Here is a 10,727-nt window from a genome sequence, read left to right as displayed (position 1 = left end):
CTCATATCCATCACAAATTTTTCCCCTCATGTCTTGATGAAATTGTCTCCAATAAAGAGCAAGGAATCCCCTTAACCTATTTTCCCCCCACAATATTCCAAGCAAATACCATCAGGTAGAAATGAAGCAGCATCACTTTGCTGCAGCGAAGAGCTCAGCAAAGCAGAATCACGGAAAACCAGGGTCCAGAGACAAATCAAACGGGGTCTATGCCTCTTTAAAAAAAAAAACACTGACATTTTGCATAGGTGAAATGAAATTAAAATGGACAGGAAAGTTTACCCAGAAGGCAAAATGAAAATGGTTCAAGGGTTGTGTGAGAAGGAGGGGTAAGGGATGAGGATGGGAAGGTTCCTCTTTTGCCTTGATGTGGAGCCATCCGTCTGGATGAGCCACGTCTCTCTACCTGCATACCTGGGTGCACACACAGGCTGACTCAGAAGGTAACCACAGCGTGGTTGACCGACCAGGTCCTTAGCGGTGGGTCCCGCTTTGATGCAGGAAGGTATTTGATTCATGCTTGACTGAGTCTTGCTTGCAGCGTCCTTGTTCCTCTTTCCTCTTATAACTCACTTCCGCTCACTCTAACCCCTGCTCACACGTAACCCCTCCCCAGCACGGGTTTGTGTGAACCGGCTCCTCCTCTGTGCTTTACGCACCACAGGAGCACGATGCTTACCTGTTGGTGTTCCGCACGGCCCTTTCAGGGTTGATAAACATTGTGGTCTATTAAATAAAGTGAGTTCAATAAAAAATGATAAAGTCCTATGTGGAAGGTACCACAGGAGAGTCAAACCGTGAACAGACACAAGCCCTGAGCTAAGGAAGTTGAGTCTGGACATTTGAACTTTTTAATTCCATTGTGTGGAATTTTAAAAGTATTTTGGCGGATATCACAGTTTACAGACAAAAAATGTAAAGCCAAGTGGATAAAACACCACCTGACTAATCAGTGGCAGAGTCATGATAAGAAATTAATGTTTCTGACCCAGTTTTTCTCTGCCAGTCCAGCACTATACTGTGCAAATAGGAGCCTGATAAAAAGGATCAAATTTATTCATGGTTGGATCCACAAATGAAGGGGTGGGTTTGGTAGCCAACTCACTCAGTTCCAATACCATCTTCACTTCTAGAACAGAAGGGAGGCTCTAAAGCTTTCTTTTTGCTTTGCTTTGTGTGGTTGTTCTTGTTTTACATAAGTTTTATGAATGAGAGTCTTCTCTCTTAGAAGACAACTGGATATCCTTACTGATGCTCTACTCCATTCCACCCTCATAGAGCTAACTTTTACATTGCATTTTAAAAAACCTTTTATTTTTAAATAATTATAGATTCACAGGAAGTTGCAAAAAAATTGAGAGGGGGGTCCCAGGTACTGTTCATCCAGTTTACCCCAATAGTAACAATTTACATTACTCCAGTACAATATCCACACCAGGAAACTGATACTGGTCTAACCTAATCCTTTCTTGCATTTTTAGTGTTGGTTTTCTGGTCTAATTCCCACATTAGGCTAGATTCATCTCAAGACAAAGGATCACATTTTCTTCATTATCAGACACACAAATGAATGCATGGGTTTTGTAGTCAATTCACTTAGTTATTAACACATCTGGTTAAACAGTTTTCCTATGAGTGTAGCTTCCATGTCCTGTTATGTCCCAAGTGCTTTGCTTGGCCATGTGAAGGATATGAAGGTGAATTTGGGCTTAATTTTTAGCTCGGACATAATTATAACACTAAGCCTCTGACTGATTGCAGATTTAACTACCCAGAAAACTTCGTTAGAAATTTTGAGTAACTGGAAAATTGTGCATTCGGTAACCTAGATGGGCAGATTCCAGTCTTTGTCAACTCCTTGTCAGAAGGGAGGTAGTATCTTTTGCCAGATTTTAGGCAGACAATATGGACAGTTTCATTTCCTAATTCCACTCAAGATGCATTTTTAAAACCTGTGTATCTCTACACAAGATAATAGCTGCAAACACAGCCCTTCTGGTCAGCCTTGGGCAGTGCATCCTTGGCAGCCGGCAATGAGCAGGCAGGAAATGTTTATTACCAAGAGGCCTCGGTTTTGCTTGTTGCTTCTATTCCTCACTTAATGTAGTCATTTGTGTTTGCAAAGTAGCAATTGTGTAAATTAAATTGTATTTTAAATAGACTCAGGGCAAAACAAGTCACTCTTTCCTATTACAGAAAAAAAATCATGTCCTAAATTTAACTACTTTGGGAGGAATTGTGTGTTTTTGAATTCCTTAAAGAAGGGCCCTTATGTGTGTATGTGTGTGTTCTTTTAACCATAAACTGAGCCTTATCTTTTTATTTTATCCATTCTCATTTGTGTGAGCCAAGATGATATCATCATCCATGCAACTGAGAATAAACTTCAATATAGTCCTTTCTTGGGTCTTGGGTCCAAAGACAAATTTAGTATATTAGGAAGTAGAATTTGTAAGTATGTGGCTGGATGGCAAAGCTGCCAAGTTTTGTACTTTTGTATAGGAAGTGATGAAGAGTCATATTCTACACGTAAAGGTATTTTCCCAGTATTTTACCACATTTATTATGCACATCCAAACACCTAGGTTTCTTTATTCAATAATCCATAGAACATAAGAATAAGTGGATCCTTAGCTCCAAGCATCATTTGCTTTAAAGTTCATTCCATTAACTTTTTTTGGTTTCCATCTCAACAACATGACTTCATCATGCACTGCTACAGTTCTTAGTTCTAATATCCTTAGAGTGTTAGGCACTTTTTCTAATGTGCCTAATGAGAAACAATACACAGTTCAAAGAACCTAGCTATTCGTGAGTTGATAGGCATTGTGCAAATCAATATGTCCTTTCTCTGTGGGTACTTAGAGACTCATACAGGTAACACAAATTGAAAAGCTATGATTGGTAAAATCAGGAAGACTGGTTTTCCTTTGCAGTGACTAATTGGTCCACTTTAAGCCACCAACTTCAATCCTTGATACTCAGGTATCTTTTTCCTTTATGCCTCTAGTCCTCTGTGTTTTTAAAAAATTATTTAAAATATATTTATTTATTCACATATCCTTTCACTTTACATTATTACGTTTTAACTTTCATCAAAAACTGAAGAGTTTTTAAGAATTTTTCAAAAGTCCTGTACTGAGACTTTGGCAATCTCTTCACAAAATACTTCATCAGAATTAGATACTAATTTGTCTAAAGAGATGTAGTTAGGTTTTGCTGGATCATACTATGCTCTTTCTAAATAGGAAAGACATAAATGTTTGTCTTTGACTTTATACAACTTTGTATTAAAAACCTGTGGGAACTTGACGATGATGTGGTGAGGAGTTCTCATCACGTTGTGCAGATAATCAAAAGTCTCAGTAAGTTTCCTTTTATTTGCAGTTAACAATTCGGATTCTGCTGATCTTATATTGAATTTCATTGCATTTAAAACCAAGTTCAAGACAATAAACCTTCATATTTTCTTTCACGGGCTCTAGACTTCCAGTAGTAGTCTTGGGAGATGAACTACCAGATCTCTAGTCTTCTTCACATTATGTTCAAGTTATCCAGCCTTTCCACTGAAAAACTCAGCAAAAATGGTGCATTTCTGACTATCTGTGCACTATTTCCTTACTGAAATTTTTTGACTGTAGGTAAGCCACCCTGGTCTTAAGGTTTTCAAGGTCTTCAGAGAAAATGGCATACCTTTTAGGCAGGAATGCTCACAGTTGGTCACGCTCTATACCCAAATCTTTAAGAAGCAGTAGTATTTTCTCAAATTCTCGAATTCCAGTCTCAGAAGTTGGTTGGCTGCATCAGGATGTTTTTCTATCTTGGGCAAATCCACCCCTAGAACCACTAACTCCTGCAGAGTCTCAGAATGATCCAGAATGTCTTGAAGTGTGACTAAAACTGGGGTAACAGAGGATCTGCAATAATTTGAACAGCCTCTTCTTGGAAATTGGTTGCAATGGGGACAACGGAGGCAAATCTTCCAGTTTTTCTAAAGACAGCTCTGAATCAAAGTTGGGTGTCCCTCATGTCTTCTGTGACTGTTCATTCATGGAAGGAAGCTGAGCACTTTGGGCAGAATTATTCTCTTGCCCACTCGAATTGGTACTGGAAGCTATTCCATAAGGAGGAGGTCCTGTAAGTCTAAAATCCCCACTGGAGTATGCAATTGTCAGAAGACATCAGAGGCTTAGCAGAAGAGCCATGCTGATCTCAGAAAATGTTTGTTGAGTTGTGTAGCATTAATGAAGCTACTCAATCTAATGGAGTTGAACCATCTGGGTATCTGCTGGGCTGATAGGGCCATTTTTCTTAAAGTCGCCTCTGGTGAGGCCTAGGCCTCATCATCTCTACTGCAGTGTCACCTGTCAGTGTCCTAGCCCCACACACTGCATGTTGGTTCATCTCCTGCCAGCCCGCACCCTCTAGTCCTCTGTTTTCAACCACTGATGCCAACTCTTACATTAGATAAATCAAAATGAGGTAACACGTTTGTTCTGGTTTGCTAAAGCTGCTAGAATGCAATATGCCAGAAATGGATTGACTTTTACAATGGGGGTTTATTAGTTCATATACTTACAGTTCTAAGGCCATGAAAATGTCCAAATTAAAGGATCAAGAGGTGGATACCTTCTCTGAGGAAAGACCAATGGCATCCAAGTTTCCTCTGTCACATGGGAAGGGACATGGCTATTTCTGCTGAACCTTCTCTCTGGGTTTAGCTTCTGGTTTCAGTGGCTTTCTCCAAAATGCCTCTGGGCTTCTGTCTTAGCTCCTGTGGGTCCTTGCTTGTTTCTCCTGGGAGCAAACTCTGGATTACATGTCTTAGCTTCTCTGAGCTCTCTCTCTCTGTGAGCTCTCTTAAACAGCTCCAGTAGAGGATCAAGACTAACCCTGACTCAGGTGGGTCACATCTCTATGGAAACAACCTAATCAAAAGTCTCACTCACAATAGGTCTGCCCCCACAAGATTGGATTAAAAGAACATGGCTTTTCTGAGATACGTAATAGATTCAAACCAGCACAACCTTCTATGGAATGGGTAACCAAGATGGAGGGTAATCTATGAAATAGAGGAAGTTATTTAAGTAATGAATTGTCACTAATTCACTGGGGGAATGGAGCAATTTTGTTGTGTGATTTCAGACTCCAGACTGCATCCTGTTTTTGGAGAACTCAGGATAATTTGACACAAGCTATAATCTTGTGTTATATTGTCCTGGTCATTGTGTATATGTCAGAAGATTTTCTAGTGTTTTGATTTTTCTTGGGGTTAATGATCAAAGCCCTGTCTATTGGAAAATAAAACCCACTTCAATAGCCCAAAGGGATTTGCATTTGGACTTAACATTTCCAATGACTTTCTCAGTACTTTTGTCACCCAGAACATGTTTCCCCAAGATGAATATTTTGTCTGTAATTACAGAAAATGAGAGAAAAGAGGCTTCTTTCAAATGAGAATTTCTTTAAAAACTAGAAAAGGGAAACAAAAAATAAAAGAACCTCATTAGGCTTATAAGTACACAATACTAAGCCACTTGGAAAGCCGGAAAGAAAACTGCTAGCAACACATTCCAGTTGACCCCTACCTGAGTATTAGAATTGTTCTGGTTTGCTAATGCTGCCTTGATGCAAAATACCAGAAATGGATTGGCTTTTATAAAAGGGTTTTATTTGGTTACAAATTTACAGTTCTACAGCCATAAAAGTATCCAAACCAAGACATAAACTGAGTATATGTTCACTGGAAAAAGGCCATTGGTGTCCGGAAAACCTCTGTTAGCTGGGAAGGCACATGGCTGGCGTCTGCTGATCCCAGGTTGCATTTCAAAATGGTGTTCTCCAACACATCTGTAGGCTTAGCTTCTCAGGGCAAACTCGGGGCTAGTATCTCCAAAGTGTCAGCAAGAGTCTGCTTTCAACAGCCATCTTCAAAATGTCTCTCTCAGCTGCAGCAGCACTGATCTCCTTCTGTCTAAGCTCTTATAGGGCTCCAATAAACTAATCAAGACCCATGTTGAATGGATGGGGCCACACCGCCATGGAAATAATCTAATTAGTCATATTACCCCCAGTTGGGTGGGTCACATCTCCATGGAAACAATCTAATCCAAAGATTCCAACCTGTTCAACGCTAATACATCTGCCCCCGCAAGATTGAATTAAAGAACATGGCATTTTGGGGGACATAATACATCCACACTGGCACAGGTTTGTTTGCTGGAGCCAGACTGCCTGTGTCAGATCCTGGCTCTGCCCTTGCTAGTTGTGTGACCCTGAGGAAGAAATGAAGCTTCTCATACCTTGATTTCCTCATCTACAAAATGGAGATAACATTACCTACCCTGGGGAGATGTTTTGAGGATTAAATCCATTAATAAACATCAAGTGCTTAGATCATTCCTTGGCATAATAAGTGCTGTATACATCCTGCAATTATCATTAGGTATTAAACAGAGTCAAGAAAGTCTCTGTTAGATGGAAGGTGGGGGAAGTAATTTTGCCATACTTGGCGGTGACTGTGAAAGATATTATTTGCTTCCTCCAATTCCCCAAAATGTAATGACATTTTAAAGTATATTAATCTAATCAGGATTCTAAGGCCAGTACATGTTCCTGGTGAGGGAAGAACAATGACTACATTCACAAAATGTGTTTTCTCTTTTGACTTTTATTCCTAAGGCTTATTGTTTTTCTTAATTTTACTTTGGATCTATCCGTAGTCTGTAGCAGAGAAAGGCAATTTTCAAGTCCCAGGTCCTTTCGAATTCACAAGCCTTGCAGTTCACCCAAGGACAAGGGTGTTCAGATTCACTCCACGTGTGTAGGTAGTTGGGATCCTTCTCAGCGAACGTGGTAGCAGCCTGAGAAAATCATACTTATGATCACTAAGTGGGCAGTTAAGGCGTGCACCATCTCTCACAAACTTGAGGTCTGTCTCGGCTCTGTCCCTGACGGTTACCTAGTAAAGAAATGCTAAGGAGAAGAAATAGAGAATGTTCTTTGATTTCACTGCACCTCAATTTTTTCATTAACAAAATGAGGGAAATATCCCTAGCAAGTAGGAAAATTGACAACCCCGGGGACCTGTTCAAGCAAAGACCTCACACATTTGGATGTAGGGTCTCAATTTTGGCTACTGTAGCAAAGACTGCAATGTGATTTTGAGTAACAATCAACAGCACAGAAACCCTTGATGTGAGGCATATGTTGAAGTTTCCCATAGCTAAACTCCTTTATTGGCAAATTCACTCCGTAACAGCACTGTGAGATTCTCCAAGGCGTAGGACCACAAGTACTCTTGTTCCTAAGGACTTTTCCCCAAAGTCTTTCTCAGTAGAACCCAAATGTCAAGGAGAAAAGAGCAGAACCTGATGGACCAACACCCCTGTCTCGTATCCTAATTGTCATATCTTGCTAACCTGTGTTTGGGATTAATTCATGCAACTTCTGAGCAATTTCTTTTTCATCATAAGTCATTAACTCCCATGACATGTAACTGCTTCTGGTTGTCCTAAAATAATAACTCTGATACTAATATCATCATGTTGTTTTTAATAGAGACATTATCTGTGTGTGCAGCATTTCAGTTCACAGCTCTCTTGCCCATAATCCATTCCTTTCTTAATTTGCTCATTCATCAAAAGTTTCCTGCCCCTATTTGTTGTCTGCACAATTTGTGTCTGCCACAAGCAGTTTGAGAATAGCTCTGGAGGATGACTAAGAAAATGCTGATGTCTAAATAGAACTGTGTGTTATGGGCAGTAGAGTCTCAGGATTTGCAGACACATACATGCACACTATGTAAATTACATAATTTGCATTTGAGGATTAAAAAGGGAGAAATTGTAGTTTGCGGTGTGTTAGATTAGCAAATAGACAAACAAAAATCATGGCTTCTGTGCCTGGTACCCCACTGCTTGTCTGTATGACTTGAGGAACATTCCACAGATACACCCTCGAGAGTGTTTATCGAAGAAATTTCTCACCAGCTTCCTTACTCTCTCTTGCAGTTCTGGGGTGGGGCAAGGATGAGGGTTGTGCACCCAAACCTGCTAAGACTATGCCAACTCCCCTGGAGCAAATAGAACTTGTTGAGAAAGGAAATTTGCCAAAAATCTTGGCATAATTATACCATGGATTATATAATTGTTAGATTTCTATAATCTGTTTCACAGGGGGAATGGGCTATCCTAGTGGGAAACCAAGCTAAACTAAATTTAAACCTGGAAAAAGCTTCAGAGATCAGTTTCTTTGCAAATGTGAGGTTGAGCCCCCTGAAGTGACTTTTCCAAGGCCATACAGTAAGTTAGTGAGAAAACCAGGAGGCCAAATCAAAATCTTCTGGTTTGTGGTCCATTCCACTAGATTGCCTCTTTATCCAACACTTTTCCTCATTTTTATAAACATTTATACAGATAGGTGACTTTTCTGGGTGGTATTATCCAAGATACAATGGTGAAATGTGGCTCTGCCATTAGACCAGATAAACTTCAGTCTTGGTCCCACCACTTCCCAGCCCTGTGGTTTAGAACAACTTACTTAAAATCTTTACACTTCATGTCTTTATCTACAAAATAAGTGTGGTAAATTTTAAATGGTTTTATGCATGCCTAACAGTGCCATGGCACATCTAGTATTTTCTTTAAAGCTGGAATTATTTAAATTAAGTAAGAAAATATCTTTCCAAAATATGAATTCTGAATAGATGCAGCAGTTAGTGATCTTTTTATTTCCCAAGTGCAGAGAGATGCTAGGTTAACATTCCCTGACTTTAAATATCCACAGTATTCATCTAGAAATCAAATGTTTCAAGTTCCTGTTCTTTACTTGTTTTCAAGAACCGATGGTTCGCGTCTGTTATCTATTTCTGTAACACCACAGTGCAACACAGTTTGAGAAATATATGGGACCTTGATGGCTATTTAAGTGGGGAAGCAGGTTAGTATAATGGTTGAAGAAATGTGTTTTGGAGTCAGAGGGTATGGTTTCAAGTCCCGCCTCTGCCAGTAACTACTAGGGTGGGCCTAGAGCATATTGCTTACTCTCTAAGCGTCAGTTCCCCAAGTAAGAAATGGGGCTATCAACAGTATCTACCTTATGGGATGAGGATGTTGATTAAATGAGTTAGTGGAAATAAAGCACATCACTTAGTGCCTGGCACACACTAATTCCTCAAAGATAGTAACCATCATTATTAATATCTACCCAACTCCTTTATTCTTTAGATGTTATAATCAAAAACCCAGAGGACATTGGTGTGAGAACAAGCGCTATATCTGAAAAGGAATAAAACTCATCCAACTGTGGAGAAGAAAAGATTTTATTCACGATCTTGAAGAACGGACTCGCAACTGAAATACGGTGGTTGGCACATGGAACAGTAGAACACAGCACCGTTTATTCCCTAAACCTAACACGCAAGTCCCTCCACTGTTTCTCCATTGGCTGGATGCTCCAGAGGTTACAGCCTATTTGACAGGTCTAACTAACCCATGCAAATTTGAAACATTTGAAACAAGTCTCCACCCCTGACTATAACTATTATGCCCATGTAAAGCACTGACACCACTGCTATGCTTACATGGCCTCTTTCCTTTGTTATTTAACCGCAGAGCCAATTTGAGCTAGTTTGATAACAAATTATGAGGCTATTTCAGGAGTTTCTACACCTGAGTCTGCATTTCCCCTTTTCCATATCACCTTGTGTGAAAGCTAAACTTAATTTTATTCTCACATTTGGCAACTTGCCAAAGATCACAGATCCAGTGATGGCAAAACCAAAGACGTCACCCATGTTTCTCAAATGTGAATATAAGAATGATTATTACCTTAGGTCAGAAAAAAAAATCAGCATTAAACAATGATATAATCAACAACGTTCTCAAACAGCGATTATTTATCTTGATTCCAAAGAGGACCACAAAATGTCAAGTGGGAGTTATAATGGGAAATAATTTTTATCAAACTTGAGTAATTCCTGAAGACGTCTCCTCACAGGTTTCAAGCTCATGATTTAGAGAACTGGTCAAGAGAAGTCTCAAAGATATTAAATTATATTATAGTGTATTGGCCCCCCCAGGGGACTCTGGAATATAAAAAGAAATAAAACATCTCTTATTGATGAGAAGATGGGGCCTCAAGAGAGAAATATAAGTTGAATTCCATAAAGCCAAGACTTATGAATTCATTGATACAGAGTCTCTGAAGGGTGTAAGAGGAGAAACACATTGCAATTTCTTGCACATGGAAGTTGTGGTTGCCCCTAAACGTAAGGTTTCATGATTCACAACACTTTCATCAGATAGAGCTCCATAGAATACTAGAGAGACTTTGCTTGGTTAATTAGACTAGTGACACCATGATGTTACTTCTCTATTTGCTGTAATAGGAAAGTGCCTGGCCCAGTGGTGTCCTGGAGCCAGTTTGCACAAGTTTGAGAGAGCTGAGTGTGCCCACATCTTTCCAAGTCTGTGTTCGGGTGTCATGGTGGTAACTGGAAATCAGCCATGGTGGGAGACGATACACCATGGAAACTGGCCAATGCTATAAATCAGGGCTTTCCCTCTCACCCCACTGGAGCTACTTTATATTTTATTGCTCTTCCTGCTCAAGCCATCTTAGAGAGGTAGAAAACAGAAAGAGAGAGAGAGAGAACCACTTTCATTTAATAGGTAGCCTGGAACTATTCCTGTGTTATTATTTAGGGATGACTTTTTTTTAAGCAT

General features: G+C 39.7%; 1 pseudogene; it reads right to left on the bottom strand.

Annotated features, from left to right (window-relative positions):
- Positions 1 to 3,085: 3,085 nt before the first annotated feature.
- LOC119542951 lies at positions 3,086 to 9,796 on the bottom strand (annotated as a pseudogene).
- Between the last annotated feature and the right edge of the window lie 931 nt (positions 9,797 to 10,727).

The sequence above is a fragment of the Choloepus didactylus genome, chromosome 8, assembly GCF_015220235.1.
Source record: "Choloepus didactylus isolate mChoDid1 chromosome 8, mChoDid1.pri, whole genome shotgun sequence".
NCBI lineage: Eukaryota > Metazoa > Chordata > Mammalia > Pilosa > Megalonychidae > Choloepus > Choloepus didactylus.
The sequence above is the reverse complement of the archived record's forward strand: the minus strand, read 5'-3'. Positions and strand labels throughout refer to the sequence as shown.